The sequence below is a fragment of the Megalobrama amblycephala genome, linkage group LG8 (genome assembly GCF_018812025.1).
Source record: "Megalobrama amblycephala isolate DHTTF-2021 linkage group LG8, ASM1881202v1, whole genome shotgun sequence".
In the NCBI taxonomy this organism is placed as follows: Eukaryota; Metazoa; Chordata; class Actinopteri; order Cypriniformes; family Xenocyprididae; genus Megalobrama; species Megalobrama amblycephala.
Window position 1 is genome coordinate 27,005,636 of NC_063051.1, and position 19,139 is coordinate 27,024,774.

The following is a 19,139-nucleotide window of genomic DNA, read 5'->3' on the forward strand; positions in this document are numbered from 1 at the left end:
ACTGTATGTTGAACTTTATTCTTGTACAAATAGATGCTGTATTAAAAGGGTTAGTTCACCCAAAGTCATTATTTTTGTTTGTTTTTTGCATATAAAAAGTATTTTCATTGCTTCCACTGTAGTCACATGGTCTATTTTAACAATATCTTTACTACCTTTCTGGGCCTTTAAAGTGGTAATAACGTTTCAGTCTATCATAGGCCAGAAAGCTCACAGATTTCATTAAAAATATTTTAATTTGTGTTCCAAAGATGAACGAAGGTCTTACGGTTTTGGAGCAACATGAGAGTGAGTAATTAATGACTGAATTTTCATTTTTGGGTGAACTAACCCTTTAAGCAGTAGGCCTACATAAAGTATTGAGTGAAAACATCTCTGAAACGTCTGTGCATTTGACAAATATTACATTTAAGTAACTTCATCTTTGATAAAGTATGCAAACTTCCACAAGAGCATCACTACGGGATGCAGAAAGTGTTTGACTTCATGTCTCCCTTTTCAGCTCCCTGACTGCAAGCGGCAACTCTCTCTGATCGGTTACCAGCCGAAGTCGAACACGCCTGTTATCTTAAAAGGGACCTATTTTGCCCTTTTCACAAGATGTAATATAAGTCCCCAGAATGTGTCTGTGAAGTTTCAGCTAAAAATACCCCACAGATCATGTATTATAGCTTGTAAAATTTTCCCTATTTGGCAAATAGGGCAAATTTTAAATCCCTTTAAATTCAAATGAACTGTCCAAAAGAGGGCGGAGCTTTAACAGCTCATAGAGACAGAGCGCATTTAGTATAATCTGAAAACCACACCCACCGGGGGGGAAAACAATCCAACCGTCTCCATTGACTTTGTATTGAGCGAGGCTGCCTCCTTGTCATGTCTGACTTATTATAAAAAAAAAACAGAACAATGTCTAAAAGCTGCTGTGTGACATGGTGTACAGCAAACAAGCTAAAAAACCCAGAATTAAGTTTTTATAAGCTGTCGACCCCAAAAAACGAATGTTTAAGGAAACAAAAGAGGATACAGGCAGTGAGACAGAGCACAACAGGTCATATTACTATAAGAAAGACATTGGAGGGGAATGTAATTGGCGACAGGTTATGCTAAACAAACAAAGAAAAAAACAATTATTTTTAACCATGTCACAGAATTATTTCTCCTGTCACCGAATACGTTCCCCTCCAATGCATTTCTTACATTAATATGACCCGTTGTGCTCCGTCTCACTGCCTGGATCCACTTTTGTGTCCTTAAACATTCGTTTTTTGGGGGGTCGACAGCTTATAAAAACTTAGTTCTGGGTTTTTTGGCTTGTTTGCTGTACACCTTGTCACATAGCAGCTTTTAGACATTGTTCTATTTTTTGTTTTAAGCCAGAAATTACAAAGAGGCAGCCTCACACTGTATAAAGTCAATGGGGACTGTTGGATTGTTTCCCCCATAGAGTTTATGAATACGATTGCTATCAAATGCTGTGAAGGGTCTAATATTTTTTCCAAAATATCATTAGTACAGAAATGCTTCTTTTTTAGCAAATGAGTTTGCCAGGATCAACTTGCAGGCTATCCAAGCTAACAAGACTCTAACTAGTGTTCTGTGCTCGTCTGTGCAGCCAACGACAAAACAATTAGCATGCTTTGCTCGAACTTTTGCCATGGCCTTAGAACTGGTACACCATTTTCGCTTGCAAAAACAAAATAATGCCGCAGCGTGTGGAAACGTGCAGATTAAGGGGCGGTTATATTATAATAAGATCCCCTTCCTAGTATGTCACAAGGGGAGCGAAATCGGAGCGGCTTGTTTTTTCACATGCTTGCCAAAACAAAGTTATTGGGTTGTCCTTTTTTTTACACTTTCTGGGTTGGTAGATGCACCGGGGACCCAATTATAGCACTTAAACATGGAAAAAGTCAGATTTTCATGATATGTCCCCTTTAAATCAAGGTGCAAGCACTCGTGTAATTTAAGTTTGGCTGAAACTGTTAAATAGTTACTGAGATGCAGCCACTGTGGCAACTTATGACAACAAACCCCGGCTTACCCTGCATGTTAAAATTGAGAACATTTTTACTTTTGGTGCTTTTCTTAATCACCTTACCTGATTATACTGGCAGAAGATTAGCTTATTTTTTCTTTCTTTCTTTTTAGCTGGTTCTATATTGTATTACTTCTTTTCAGTGGTCATGATTGTAAAGTCAATAATAGTTTCAATGTATCAATGTTTGTTCTGAAAGACGCTGAAAGGCTGATCTTCCCACACACAGGCGTGTGACCTCTAAACCTCAGCGCTATTGTGCCATCTCCACCTTTTCAACCATACAATTATTCAAGTCATTCAGTAGAATCTGAAGAATCCAGCGGCCTTCAAGGTGAATGACAGCAGAGCTGAAGGGATAAAGACAGAAACGTGGAGGGGAAAATAGAAAAAAATTAAAGTTTTGTAAATGTGAAACTCGACCCTGAAAAGTTGCAGCCACACAAAAACTAGCACGGAAATCAGATGCCGTGTTATTCCACCTGGGCCAATTAGTGTAAGACACTTGGTTTCAGTATCGTAATGTCAACAGAAATCAAATCAGACACTACGAACGAGGAGGGGAAAGGGTCGGTCTGACTTCATACATCGAGCGATAGGGAGCACGCCCTGATTAGAGGAGAAAGTGGGATCAAAGAGATTTTATTAGGCGAACGCCAGATTAAACAAATCTTCTGATGAAAAAAAAGAGGGGCTCTTCATTTCCTGCACTTAAGTGTGCATTAAACTTTAATGGACAAACATTGCTTGATCTCTTTAACAAGTGATGAGCCTTTGATTTGAACGCTTAGAGACTTTAGCCGGCCGCAGTGCAAAAAACACTGAACTCTGTGCACATAAACTCAGTCGGTAGCAGTGGTTCCCTCCACTTCCATCTGCAAATTTTACATTTAAATCTGTAAAAATCTTAGTCAATCACCCTACTAGCATGCATCCAGCATATTAACAGACAAGCTCCTTTCGAATGTACTTTATGTCTTGTGTGTTCTGTTTTACACAAAATTGAATAGAAATTAAAAAATATATATATATATATATATATATATATATATATATATATATATATATAATATAAATATTATTTCTAGGGAACAATGTCGCCTTTCTAGTTTTGTATTCTGTTGGTTACATCAAGCCAGAAGGTGGCGACAAATGTTAATCGGTCAATAACTAAATTAAACTGACTTGTTCAAAAACACTGATTCATTATCTGTGAGTAGGTCGAATGAACACGTATTCATTCATAAACAAAACGTAAATGTCTTTGGCTTTATCCGAAATTGCCCCCTGTACCCTTAAATAGGGCACTATTTGAGGGGACAACCATTTGTAGTGGTGTCCGAAACAATATCAAGTGCACTCATTCAATCCCACAATGCACCGCAATAACGAGTGTACAACTGATGCATGTTCAACGGCTAGAGAATACCCATAATGCACTGTGAGAGTCGCGCACCAAATGAATTCTTGTGTCTCGCCAGTAGATGGAACCTCACTGGTCCAATGTGGCTACAGCATAATATCATACAGGTATAAATTCATTCATAAATTCAAGTGATTTTTAAATTGTTTAATTAAGGTTTATACATAGTTTCCAAGACAGAGTTCAAGATAAATATTTTCATCTTACTACTGGAGCTGCCAGTTTGCTAAGTTTCAAATGATTATTAAACAGCAAGCACAAACTATGCAAAAGCGGCAGCCGTTTCAGCGCACTCAGTGTCTGAATTCACTCACTCGTTTTCATTCAATCCTTCAAGTGGACTATATTATATTATATGGGGTATTGTAGAGAATAGTGAATGAGGGTATAGGGGGCAATTTCAAACACAGCATGTGTGAGTGAGTCATTGAATCATTCATTTGACAGATTCTTTCATAAACACTGATTCATTCAGGAACAAAACAACACTGTGTGTTGCATGGAGACAAACAGTGATTAATTGTGCTGTAGATTTTTTTGGACTACTTTCACGGAGTGAAAACAGACAACCCAACTGGTAGTGTTGCCAAGTCTGCGGTTTTCCCGCAAAATCGGGCTACTTTAACACTGTTGCCACGGGTTGTTTTTCATGTCCATGGGTTGAAGGGACCCCATATAACATGATATTTAGCCCCTGGAATGCAACTTTTACAAGGGGAACCCTGCCAAAAGTCAGATTTTACCCCCAGAATGCGATTTTTCATCTAAACTGGTTTTTATATGTAAAAGTGTCAGTTACATATAATTTTTTCAAAAATAACTACAGTGGCTGCTGTAATAAGTACAATAAATTGATTTTGAGTAGCTTTTATTTGCTACTATCGGCTACTGTTTACCTCATCCTGTTTCTGGGCCATTAGTCAAGAAGTCAACTAAATCCTTGATAACATGGTTATGGTAGTTGCAGGCACGGAAGTGCAGCTTAATTTAACTGAGCTGAGCTGATTACTTTCGGTCAGATCTGCATCGATATGTTCTGTGAATAAATCCGAGTGAATAAATTGTTTACAGTAATAATTTCCATTAGTTTGACCCATTTACGTTGACTGATAGACTAATTGCATTGACAGGGCAATGAGCCAAACACAGCGTTAAGGAGGCGTTGCCTCATCTCGTGTGACTTTTAGTCTGTATTTAATTTTCCCCCTGTGTAATTTAACATTTTTTAAGATAAAATGGCAGTTAAAATGATTTGCATTGGCATACTTCATTCCAAACAAAATAAAAATGATTTCCATTTAATTTATCAATTTTATGAGCACATTTGACTGAAAATACACTGTTTACTATTTCATTGCACATTCTGTAAAGCTCATCTGGGTGACCAACATTAACCAAGCGGGGTGGAGCTTAGTGAAGGCTCAAATATTAACAAACATTAAAATGTAGAAAACGACAGTATTCATTCAGAGAGAAATAATAAAGATGTTTTGAATAGAGGTTTTTCCTGCATGTGTTATCTAAGGTCTTCGGTAAAAAGACTGAAATGTGGAACAAGGGCGAAATATATTTTTATTTATTTATATTTTACCTTTTATACTGCAGTCCATTACAGAGCTTGGTGAATTTGACCCACAATGCTAATACTGGTTGTTCAGAGAGAGAGAGAGAGAAAGAGATAGAACAAGCCATAGTGATAATATCAGATGAATATTTCTTAGCTTCAAGCTATTGTATCCTCTCTGGCATTCGTTTCCTGCGCTCTATGCTCATGACTTTCCTTCTCCTTTGAGTTATTGTCCACTGAATGCCATTTTCCACATTATAAACCTGATAGTTATGTTCCTGGATACTGATTGGTCAATACATTTTGCTGTTGTGCTAAAATACCTGTTACAGCCACCGTTCCGATGTTCACCTATCTCCTGTGTTCACCTCACTGCACAGTTCCCATAGAGACCTAGAACTATTAACCTCAATTTGAATGTAAACAACTTAGAGAGCTCTGACTTGTACCACATGACTGCTGCAGATACATTTCGGCGTTGATAGTGTTGCACAAAAAATGCATTAATCAAAGTCTGACGATGTAAACAGCTCTATGTAGAACGTCAACCGCGTGTCAAGACTATCTTCTAGTGTAAGGTTGACAATACATGAATTTGCTTAATAAAGTAACAAATTTATTATGTAGTATCCTTTTTATAAAAACAATAAGGCACTTAAGGCTGTGCTAAATTGTAAATATACTCTTGCTGCATGCATACTGTGCCAACAACAGCTATTCACAATACAGCACAACCTGATCCGTGCAAACCAAACCAAACCTGACAATCCGAATACAGTCTGGCAGTTTTATAGACTGGGTAAACCCAGCCTGATCTGCCAGCAATTTGATTTTGCCCGGCAACTCAGTCTGGAAACCCGTACATTCATTTCTACTGCTTCTGTTACACTTTTGCGGGAACCAATCACAGACTGGCTTATCCACCTTGCTCGCTATTGGCGGGTATAACACGATGACGATAGAGAAGCGACGGCAAGCACAACCGTCAATCCAATTCCTTTTAACCTCTCGATGATGCTGAATGACTTCTTTAGTTTAGCAAACAAATTGCTCGAGTGGGTGTAAATAACACTCACTTTCATGTTTTTTTTTTTTGCACAACCTGCAAAAATCGCTCATGCCATTGCTGTTTCTGCAAACCGCTGATCAATGCTACAAACCAATACAAACCAAACCTGTCTGGAGTTTTCGCGTCGCTCTGCAAAGTACGTCACCCGGATCATTGATCTGATTGGTTGAAGGACTATCCAATTGCGTGAATAATGCTCGTTGATCACGCCTCTTGTGCAGTAGAAAATACATACAGACTCCCCAGACCAATGTTCAATTTTAAATTGAGCTTGATCTGATGATAGCCAGACAAGCAGTTTCACTTAGTGATGAAGAAACTTTGAAACTAATATCCCAAGCTGCAAACTACTCCTATTTGATAGTTCAACTACAGTCACAGTGAGACAACTTGTTTAGTAAACTATCATACAAATTAGTAACAAATATAAATAGCAAATAGCAAACTATAATGAAACTGTTTAATTTAAATATCTTATTTACATTGATGATTTATCAGAGCATATTATTTCAAAGAAAAAAAAACTTTCATCACAATGTAATAACTTGCTCTGCCTTTGAAATAGCTTTCCTATTTGGCTAATGTCACCAAGCATTCCTTTCGTTACATCAACTTCTCACAACCCAATCAAATCCCATAAATAAGATCACGCCCCTCCATTCATTTTTGTTTTTCACTTATTAAATTTGTTTTCCAGTTAATTGGAAAAAAATTTCATATTTATTTCTTTGTGGATTTTAAAAAAAAAAAAAAAAAAATTATTCCCACTACTTTTTAGAAACAAATGACTCACTGCTAGAAAACAGCTGATCTACTGTCAAAATACAAAAAAAAAAAAAAAAAAAAAAGCACTTTACATTAGTCATTCCCCTGAACAGGTGAAATATCAAGGCTTTTACAGCATGTTTTTGTCCTCTTTTACCCATCTAATTGCCCCATCACTTCGTATAGTTACATACTCCGAGCCGAAAGCCTCCTTTAGTTACAGATATTTCTTCGACAGTTATGGCCACATGGAGAGCTCACAGGTCAAAAAGCACAGTGGTTGGCCTTAAATTTCTGGCCAGCAGGGCAAAGCAATGGAGCCGGTGCAAAGAGGAGGGCCTGGCGCATAGAGATAAAGCCACAAGCGATAAGAGCTGGTCAGAGCGCTACAGGGACATTAATGCTGCATCACATACATAGATCAGCTGTTACTGCTTCTGCTGACAGAACCGATCCTTCCAGACTCATGGTTTGGGCCTCAATCAGCATATGTGTGCTTGAAGAGAGAGACTGTTAAGGGAAAACTGATAAGACTGAGCAAACCAGACTAATTCTTGAGTACTTGGACAAATGCTGTTTGACTGTGAATTTCAGTTGCAAAACTGCCAAGATCAATGAGCCCATCAATTAGTGTAAGGAACTGCATGAGAAAGCCTGACGACAAACCCAGAACATCTTACTTTCCAATGAAGAATCGGCAGATGTGTTTGTGAGACATAATTAACTTTAATAACAGTACAATGTTGAACTCAATAAGGTTAGCTGGGTCAAGGTGTTTATCAGTTCCCTAAACAGTTCAAATTACTCATACAATACTTTCCATTATGTAGAAAAATTGAGTCTGGCAGTTTTTAAAAAAACTGTTAATGTGCATCCGGGCACTACTGCACAGTTCCTTTGTTTTGGATTTACTGCACAATATAGCGATCACATCCTTATTTAATATTGACAAACTATACATTATTAGAAAGGTCTAAGACTCAAGCTTCAATGGTTGCTACATGTCATATTTTTATTTCTAATAAAGGTTTACAATAGAAATCTTTTCACCCACCTAATTTGTTTCAAGAGTACACATCAAAACATGCAACAATCAATAACTTTCATTATGTGATCACAAAGCACATGCCCGTCCAATCTTGCGACCTCCTGCATACTGTAGTAACAGCTGTAAAACAACGTTCTGTTAAAAGAATAATGTTTACATGTCAGGGAATATATCTATCAGCACAATGATGGCACTTTATTGCTTTTGTAAACATTTGCTTCCAGGAAATTCATCAAAACATGAAACAAGCAGCAGATGCGATTTACAATCCATATATCCAAGTGTAAAACTGTATGGTTGTTAATTCGAATACACAATGTAGTGAATTAAATACATGATATGACAATTGTGACATATAATCAGTATTTGCATAGAAAATTCCACAAATCGAAGGTTGAATTTGTCAGTTTGTCAAATTTTGGCTGTTGTTTTTTTAGCGCCTCCAGCCATGAGCGTTTTTAAGACACCATGTAAAGTTAAAAGCATTTTAGCTTTGAGAAATATTTTTGGAGATCCCTGCATTCTGTTTTATTCAATTGCACTCCGAACTATAGGAGCATGTCCCCTGTGAACGGCTTCTTAATCATTCTGTGATATCTGTTAGCTGCTGGGCCTGTGTTGACAGCACATTTGCAGAAACACAAAGGTTATGCCCCCTGCTGAAAATTCCAGCTTTGCTGGTCACCGGCATTAGGTAGGTTTTGCATGCTGGGAACAGCATGGGATGCTGCTGCTAGTTTGCTGGTCTCCAGCATGGGAAACGGGAGCGCTGGTTGGACCAGCTATACTAGTTTAGTTTTGACTGCTGGGTCCACCAGCTAGACCAGCATAAACCAGCCTGGACCAGTATGGAATTCATGTTGGTTTATGCTTGACTGTTCAGCAGGGACTTCCAGCTTGAATTACTCAGACAGTACAGATTTAGGGTGGCATGTTTAATTGCATGATTTTTTTTTTTTTTTTTTTTTGTAGTGTGTTACTTTCTAAATATCAAATTGCCCTATCTTGACACATTAAAACTTGCAACTAAATGTGTAAAGCAGACTTACCATGAATTAAGCTTATTAAACTAGACTTTCCTTCAGGTGTATCTTCTACAGCAGCCCTTTTTTCCTATAAAAGACTCTTTCGGTTTCATCAGCACCTTAAGGCTAAGAATTGGAAATTTAAGAAATATCCATTCGTCTTGTTTGGGAATGCATAATAAATTCACAAGTGCAAGAAAAAAAAAAAAAAATGCAATATTCATGTTCAATGATTTCAAACTAATTTACTGTGGACCAGATAAGCGTGTTGTTCCATATTATAATGCTAGATTTCTCTTGCCCAAAGGTCAAACCATAAATTACACTAAAATTAGCCCAGCAGTCTTCCATTATCTTTCCCGGCATGAAACTTTTCTCCCCTGTAGAACTCAGGGTGACCTTCCTTCCTGATTGTTCCCTGATGCCTTTTTTAATATTCTTCTTTCGCCGTTCAGCTTCCATTTCAGTCCTAATATTTCCTTACACAGTCATATGCTTCCAGATGTATTTATACTCTTTACCATCTGTTGAGCATTTGGTGGCGGTAGACGGTTCTTGGCCGGCAAGCATCCTCAGAGACGGTTAGGCGACTGACCAGCTTTGTTTTGATATGGTAGTGTTTAGATGAATAAATTCGCCATATTGGCAATCTGGGCGGCTCTCCCTCTTTCTGATATTAAAAATGATTACAAGTATAAAGCAGGCCAAGAAAAGGATTTGCAGAAAGACTTCTGGTCATTCATCACTGAGAAAGTGTAGTTTTTCACCTGCAATGATTTGGACTTTAAAGCGAATCCAAAAGGTTAACCAACTGAACACATACAGGAAATAATTGCGAGTTGCAGATAGCTTCAACATTAATTTCTAATAAAGGTCGAGAGACTCTCAGAGAGACTGATTAAATGGTGGTATAAGCATATAGAACTGTTTGCCAAGGTAAGCTGAATTATTATTATTTTTTTTTTTTTTAGTTTTTCCCTGTGTGTCTGGCAACCTTGACAAGCTCTGCCCTTTTATTCTGTCATATTTTTCCTATATGTAATTGTATTTTATTTAAAACCAACAGGCAAATGTTAAAATGTTAATGATACAGCAAACCCTGAGAAAAGTAATACTGTTGTAATGGAAATTAGGAGAGCGGGTTTATTGTACTTGCTTCTGGCCTCTACCAGAGAAGAATGACTAACGAGGAAACTGCCATCTGCAAACATGTGTCTCTCAATTAGATATGATTTTATTATTTATATTTTCCATATTAGAGGAGGCTGGGGCTAATTGTCACAGGAGCTATGTCTAACTAAGGCATGGGACACACTAGACAATTTTAAAACTGTGGGAGACCACAGACATAAGCGGAGTTTCAACCTATTTTTAGCATTATAATCCTCCGAATACACAAGATTCGTTTGGACCGCAAGGCCACACATTTGTCAATTGCAGAAACATTTTCACAGTGAGACGAAATCTCACAGAGACTTGCGAGATCAAACGTGAGTTGAGAAAAAACAAGTGGAGGACGATCGATGTCGTCAGCTGGTTCTCCTGGCTTGAGTTTTGTTTTACGGGAAGACATATGAAGGAGAAAAAAAGAATTTGGGTGATCTTCTTTCTCAGTACTCCAATTTTGTGGCATGTTTGTGACAATGTGAGGGCTCTGACACGGAAGTAAAATAATTGCAATGACACTGCACAATTGAGGATTTTTTGGACAAAAAGTCGGTTGCGAGAAGCCTCGAATTGGGCCACACCCTCCAGATCATTGGGGTTGCAAATTGGGCCCAAAAGTGTGTGGAGAGCCGAGGATTTTCTCTAGCTTTATTTTTATATTGGCTTCAAACTCCTTAAAACTTAACTTACAGTACTTCAAGATATGACTCAACTTTACAATGAAGGTAAATTTTAACTGAAAGGTTAAATTAGATTCTCAAGACAAGGATATTTTTCATAAATGTCAAGTTGGAGCTAATTGTGGCAGTTGCATTTTTTATTTTTATTTTTTTCAGTAGCACTATTTCGATGGTCCACATTCTACAAACTATGAGTAACTTTGCAACTACATGTCAACTAACTCTTATTAGAGTATTAGACTGATGTCTGCTTAGTGTCTTGTAATACTTTGTGATGCTCCCCCAGCAGACATTCTACTGACTATAAGTAACTTTGCATCTACTTCAACTTATTCTACTAGTGATACTGATGAGAGTTAGCTGACATACAGTTGCAAAGCTACTTATAGTTAGAATGTCTAAAGTGGATCATCGAAATAAAGTGTAACATTTTGTCTAGCTGATCTGACCCTTAAGAATACTTCAGATGGTACAACCTAAGGCATTCGGGCTCTTTCCATCATATTTATTTATAAATTATTTATAACAAAAACTAGTTGATTAGAAAATACCAAATAAAGCACATTTAGGTTACCTGACAGAACATTTTACTGTGTTTAAATACAGCTACAGAACTAAAATGTGTATCATTCTTCTAAGCTAAAATGGACCGTTTTTGTTTGCATGGGTGAACCCACAAATGCCACATTTACACATTTTTTAGGTTAGTCCTAATATAAATATGAATATAAAGTACTGCAGATAAACAATGCATAATGCATTTAAAAAACAATCATACAAACTCAAGGTTTATGATCTATTTCACACTTTTTGTGCGAATAATTGCACATTTTCTAGGCCTACTGAAAAATCTTCTCATGACTTTAAATTAAATTAGTTTGAATCACCCACAGAATTATTACTTCATCCCAAATCTGCCTTCAAATCTGTTCCACGCTCCATCTTAACACAGAGGCACTGGTTTATGATAGCAGCAGGCCATTAAAGTGATGTGTACTGAATTTCATTAAGTTAAGTTCTCCATCAAGAGACATATTCTTATGTGTAGCGCCCATCTGTCTGCAGGTCCAGACACGCTGAACACTGTACTTAAACCAACCCACCTGAGAGCCCTGTTCAGTGACTGAACCAATAACAGCCCTTCAGTCCAGACCTGGCAATTAAGAGACAGATCCCAGACCCCTGCCACAGGGAGATTACTGCAAGATTTCCAGAACTAGAACACTATCTGTGTAAATGATACACGTGCAAACACAATTACTTACCTTTCCACTGACTATGTTTTAGATGAAGCTAATTAGTGGTGTTTGCTATAAGGAAAGCATCAGTATTACTATTGCGATTACTTTTGCTCATGCTTCAGGTGAAGTGGTTGTAATAACCTCTAGTCTGAAGTATTAAACGTCGGCGCTTTTGTATGGACATGAATGATACCTCACCTTCTGATCTGTTGAGGAAGCATACTAATCTTGTAAATTACTAAACACATAGTTTTTACTTGGCAAATGATACAATTGGAGGTAAAAAATAATGGGGGAATTAGACTTCAACTTCCTAGCAACCAACCAGAACACCCTAGCAATCACTTAAGCCTCGTTCAGTCCAAATCAGATTTCTATGCATATCTGACATGAAATACGATTTGAGCTACATTCATATGTGGTTTGAAATCCTAATCACATTTCGGCAAATCTGTTTCAGTCTGACCATTGTATTTGGATTTTGTGTGGTTTATGTCACTTTCTCATGCAACGTAAAACGTAAACATAGAAGACATAGTAGTCCAGCATGGTGGCTACATATTGTCATGTTGTAAACAAGACAAACTCTTCCAAGTTGCTGTTGTTGTTGTTTTTGGCATATGCCTTCCAAAGCAACGTCATTGCCATAGAAACCATTGCAGATATTCTGGAAAACGAAAGAGAGCCACAGGATGCACACATTGGATTTGAACAGTTGTGATGCTCGGTATGGAAAGTCAATAATTTAGATCAGATTCAAATCAGATACACAAATAATCAGATTTGGACTGCCAGTGTGAACATAGCCTTAGTGATGCCCTAATCCTGTTTCTGGAGGTCTGGGCTGCTTCTGAAAGCTTGAAAATGCTGCCTTCGGAGGATGGATTCCATGGTAGGGTGGTATAGCTTCATGGTAGGTTCACTTCCTGTCTCCTGAGATCCCTTCATCTGATCGATTTTTGAAGGTAGCATAGATGTATCCTTCACTGTCTTTGATACCCCACATTCCTGTGCATTCCATTCTGTGGCAGTTACTGTACGCTAAAAAATAAAAATGGTGTCTGAATGGTACGGTTGGTTGTCAGTTTGTGGGTAAATGTATGTTTTTGACCAACGTTTTCCACTTTTGATGTACAAACCCGATTCCAAAAAAGTTGGGACACTGTACAAATTGTGACTAAAAACAGAATGTAATGATGTGGAAGTTTCAAATTTCAGTATTTTATTCAGAGTACAACAAGTTGATTTTAAATTTCATGGCATCAACACATCTCCAAAAAATTGAGACAAGGCCATGTTTACCACTGTGTGGCATCACACACAGTCTGGGAAGTTGCTCAAGTTTAGGAATAGGAATGTTGTCCCATTCTTGTAGTTGCTCAACTGTCTTAGGTCTTCTTTGTCGCATCTTCCTCTTTATGATGCTCCAAATGTTTTCTATGGGTGAAAGATCTGGACTGCAGGCTGGCCATTTCAGTACCCAGATGCTTCTTCTACGCAGCCATGATGTTGTAATTGATGCAGTATGTGGTCTGGCATTGTCATGTTGGAAAATGCAAGATCTTCCCTGAAAGAGATGAGGTCTGGATGGGAGCATATGTTGTTCTAGAACTTGGATATACCTTTCAGCATTGATGGTGCCTTTCCAGATGTGTAAGCTGCCCATGCCCCACGCACTCATGCAACTCCATACCATCAGAGATGCAGGCTTCTGAACTGAGCACTGATAACAACTTGGGTTGTCTTTGTCCTCTTTAGTCCGGATGACATGGCGTCCCAGTTTTCCAAAAAGAACTTCAAATTTTGATTCGTCTGACCACAGAACAGATTTCCACTTTGCCACAGTCCATTTTAAATGAGCTTTGGCCCAGAGAAAACGCCTGCGCTTCTGGATCATGTTTTAGATTATTCTCTAAATCTTTGGATGATATTATGCACTGTAGATGATGATAACTTCAAACTCTTTGCAATTTTTCTCTGAGAAACTCCTTTCTGATATTGCTCCACTATTTTTCGCCGCAGCATTGGGGGAATTGGTGATCCTCTGCCCATCTTGACTTCTAAAAGACAATGCCACTCTGAGAGGCTCTTTTTTTTTTTTTTTCAACTTTTTTGGAATGTGTAGCTCTCATGAAATCCAAAATGAGCCAATATTTGGCATGACATTTCAAAATGTCTCACTTTCAACATTTGATATGTTATCTATATTCTATTGTGAATAAAATATAAGTTTATGAGATTTGTGAAGTATTGCATTCCTTTTTAATTCACAATTTGTACAGTGTCCCAACTTTTTTGGAATCGGGTTTGTAATTTAAGCAAGAAATTAGTATTGTAGTAATTAAATATTGTATATGTAGATCATTAAACCATTACGCTGCCTCAGAAGTCTGTCTGAAATCAGTTCCATGAGGCACCTTCAGCACAAAACTGCCTGCAAGACAAATCAGCTGCCTAAGCTTTCGGACGCAGCCCAACCTTCCTGCAGAGTTCAGATCCAACCCTGATCAAACACACCTGTCTGTAATTATCAAGTGCTCCTGCGGATGTTAATTATCTGGTTCAGGGTAGGTTTACACGACAACAATTTACTAAAAACTTTCTTTGTATAGATGACAACATTATAAAAAGAACCCCGTTCACACGGATCATTGAAAATGACTAAAAACACTGAATTATGCATGCCAGGCCAGTAGTTGCCGATGTCACTTTGTAAAGAAACACAACATGCCTAGGCATATACGCATTCTTTTACAGAGCACTCGCGCATGCCTATAGACTAAACACAAAATACGCTTGTGCACACGGTCAACGCCATCACCGTTTTCACAGATTCGCGATTTTGTATTTTACACGTAAGAAAATCGTATTATTTTAAAAAACATGCACTTTGGAACCTGCTCTCAAAAGTTTGCGTTTTCAGGCCCCCAAAACACCATTGTAAATGAACCACCAAAACACATAAAAAGTTTTCCGTTTTTAGTTGAAAAAGGTGTCGTGAAGTTGTGTTTGTTCAGAGTTGGAACAGAACTTGCAGGAAAGTTGATCTCCAGAAACAGGACTGGACATTATATATATATGTAAGTAATGCATAACTCACATTTTGTGCAAGAACTGTAAAAATCAATTCATAAATAAAATGATGAAAAAATAGTGAGAACTCAGTGCCTCTTTTTTTTTTTTTACCAGAGTGAAAAATATGATGTTGATGTCTAGTGCATTTTAAATAAGTTTAATTATTTTAGTATAAATTATTTTTAAAATAATATTATATTATTACTGTAAATAATTTATAATAAAAATAATTTAGAATAATTAAGAAAAATATTTATAATAATTAATTATCATAAAGTGGGCCTAGTCCCTTGCGTAAAAACAACTAACAAGAGTCCAAACCATAACCCTATAATGTTTGTTACAATTTGAGACGCAATTTGATCTGTATCCACCATTTTTCAAATTTCATTTCAAATCCAGCTAAAGTCTAGGAACATTTATGAGCAACATGAGGGCGGGTGGATGACGAACTGGAGAAGGTGTGACTTTGACTTCAAATACGTGATTTCTGCCACAAACTTTTAGAAAACAATCATAAAAATTGGTTATCAAAGATTTTTGAAATCCAGCTGGCTCAGAAATGTGAAGAAGCATGTGACACTTCCGCCTGTGCTGTCACTCTTGGCCAGGAACTAGACACCTCAAAACACTGGACATAAATTAACGTAAGAAGGAGGGATGGGAGATTGAATATTTTAATGCGACCTAGAGAGTGAACCGTTAAACTCATTATTCCCTTCGACTCTTCCTCCTTTTCCTCCACGAGGAACCCAGTTAATTAACCTCTTCAGAACATATACTCTACCTCCATCTCCATCCACCCACTTGCCAAACACACCCACAGCCCCAGCGTTGACGGAAGACATCTGTGTTGCACCACCTTCAGCTACGTCTGCATATTTATGCTAAACAGTGCTCTATCAGGTGTGATGCTGCCTAACTCGCCTCCTACGTAATGAATGTGTCCCTTTACCTTCTCAAATTCCTTCCTTCCATGTTTTGTCCTACTGTTACCATAGCTACTCCTCAACATCTTTCAGGAGAAGTGTCTTTTGAAAGACTGTCAGTAGTGAATGTGCAAGAAAAGCATTGCTATGCTACATGGCAAGTAAGAGCTTTTTAGTGCAGTGGTCTTACTGTGCAGCGACGGACCGCCGCAGCATGCTGTAAGCTGTCACCGCTGGATCCTGAAACTTCAAAACATCTTTATTTTGTGCTTTAGGGGTTTGGGTCACAGACGAATTCATGTCAAATGCTTTGTTCTTAGATCTCTCTATAACTCATCCTTAACTACAGTGCTTCAGTAAGGAACCTATTCCACTATCAGTCTCCTAGACTCCTCTTAAAGGAACAGTTCACCTAAAAATGTAAATTCTGTCATCATCTCACCCTCATGTTGTTCCAAATCCTCCATGTGTCCTTTGAATAACTATACTATTACTCATCAGAGATATTTATGATTTTTTATGATAGATTTTTATGCCTATTTTATTATATAGTTCAGAAATATAGTATTACCTGTAATGCATTTCGGTTACTTGCATTTTACTTTTATATTATCAAGACACTATGTATGGGCTTAAAGCATAGTAAAACAATATTATTACAATTTAAAATAATTGTTTTCTGTTTGAATATATATTAAAATGTAAGTTATTCCTGTGATGCAAATCTTAATTTTCAGCATCATTACTCCAGTCTTCAGTGTCACATGATCCTTCAGAAATCATTCTAATATGCTGATTTGCTGCTCATTAAACATTATTATTATTATCATAAACAGTGAAAACAGTTGTGTACCATTTCCGATTCTTTGATGAACAGAAAGTTCAAAAGGCAGCATTTATCTGAAAGCTATCTAAGCTTTTGTGACATTATACCTTTCAAATTTTGGGGGTCAGGTTTTTTTTTTTTTTTAAAGAAATAAAAAAATATACTTTTATTCAGTAAGGATTGCACTGAATTGATCAAAAGTGACAGTAAATACATGTATAATGTTACAAAATATTTATTTCAGATAAATGATGTTCATTTGGACTTTCTTTTCATCAAAGGGGGAAAAAAATGTACGCAATGTTTTCAACATTGATAATAATAATAAATGTTTCTTGAGCAGCAAATCAGCATAATCAAATGATTTCTGAAGGATTATGTGTCAATGAAGACTGGAGTAATAATGCTGAAAATTTAGCTTTGCCAACACAGGAATAAATTACATTTTAAAATATATTCAAATAGAAAACAGTTATTTTAAATGTAATAATATTTCACAATATCACAGTTTTTACTGGATTTCAAATAAATGCAGCCTTAGTGAGAAATTAGTCTACTAAAACTCTGTTTGGGAACATAATGCATTAAAATCATTGCAGTATTCACAATGTTGCTTAATTTTCTATCTTTATCAAAATCATTGTGAATTGTGTATAGTATACAGGGTTGTAGAAAGTGCTCTTCCCCACAACAGGAAGTGGATGTGGAAGTACATACAAAAAAGTAGAAGTACAGGACCAAAGAGTATGACTGAACAGGCTTGAATGTGTCATATTGCTCTCCAAGACAACTAATACATCATGTCATGTCCCTACATAATGTCTCCATTAAAATCATCCTAATTCAATCTCTAAGTCATAAGGAGACATACTCATTTCTCTACATGTGGTCCTTTTAGGGACAAGCAATACGGCAAGAGCTCCAAATGAGATCCCCAGCCACACACTAGTTACCAATTGTACAAAACTGATTTCATTACTCCCTGAGTTGATTGCAGATAACCATGTTAAGGATGATAACGGTGCCATGAAAATTCCATCATTGAAATAAAGCCAGAGAGAGATGAAGATGGGGAAAGAAGGATGGAAGAGAAAGCAGTGACCATAAGAAATAAACAACCGAACACTTGTAGATTCAAAGACTCGCACCAATGTCAGATGGACTGAAGTAATGCCTAAAGACATGGCAGACAGAAAATTAAACTAATATAATGAGACAGACGGAGAAATAAATGAAGTCAAACATATGACTCACACTCTGTCACAACAAACATCCAGATAATGGAGAGACAGAGAAATATAATAATGCATGGTCAAATATTATTAGAGATGAAAGTCTGCAGGTTGTTTTCCTCCAGGGATTTTATAGATGTATAGTGACACTTAAAGTTACCTTTAAAGTGAGTGCCTTGTAGACAACAAATATTAACAAAAATACAAAGGAATAGTCAAAATTTCTTTATGTTTCATAAAGATTGAATTGATATTAAGTACTGTATGCCTAGTCATTAATACTGAAAAAGGTTAAACATTTTCAATAAATTATGCAGATTAAACTGATGCAGATTAAAGTCCACATTATTCTGTTTTTATCCTTGTATCAATTTGAGTGAATTTGTAAATGTATATAAATACATAATATATACATAAATTATTCTTTTCAAAAAAATCCTAAAATATATTTATTAAATGAGAACAAATGTGGTATTAGACTCTCTTGTAAATAATGACACAATTTTTAATTGTGTAAAAATAAATATGTTGAGCACTACTAAAAAAAAAATGTGTAGCAGCCACTTAAAATAATTTGTAAGCAAAACACTGGCTAAAGCAGAGCTGTTGGGCTCCAATTGCAAAATGAATTCAGTATGAAGCAGACTTGACCAGTCTAATTTCTAAAAGAAAAAGAAAAAAGGCAATTTCATATATCAAGCAGTGGCTTGCACAGAAAAAGCCAGAAGGCCATGGGAGACTGTCACAAATTGAAAGTGAAATCATACCGGGCTCAAATAAAAAAATGTTCCAAGTTAATTGAATGTAGCAGCAGGTATCAATACTTTCGCAGATTACTAATGAAGTCTTACAGGAAAACTAGGGGGAAAGACGGAGTGAGTGATGAGTAGTGACTGATTATATTTCCCCATCCACACTCTCTTTATTCATTAATTTTCTTGTTTCTGAGACACATGTTCTCCATATATCTTTAAGTTTTTTTTATTTATTTATTTTAACTGCATCACAGACAAAAGACCAAGACAAGCTATGTGTGTTACCGTCTTCTGTTTGTTAA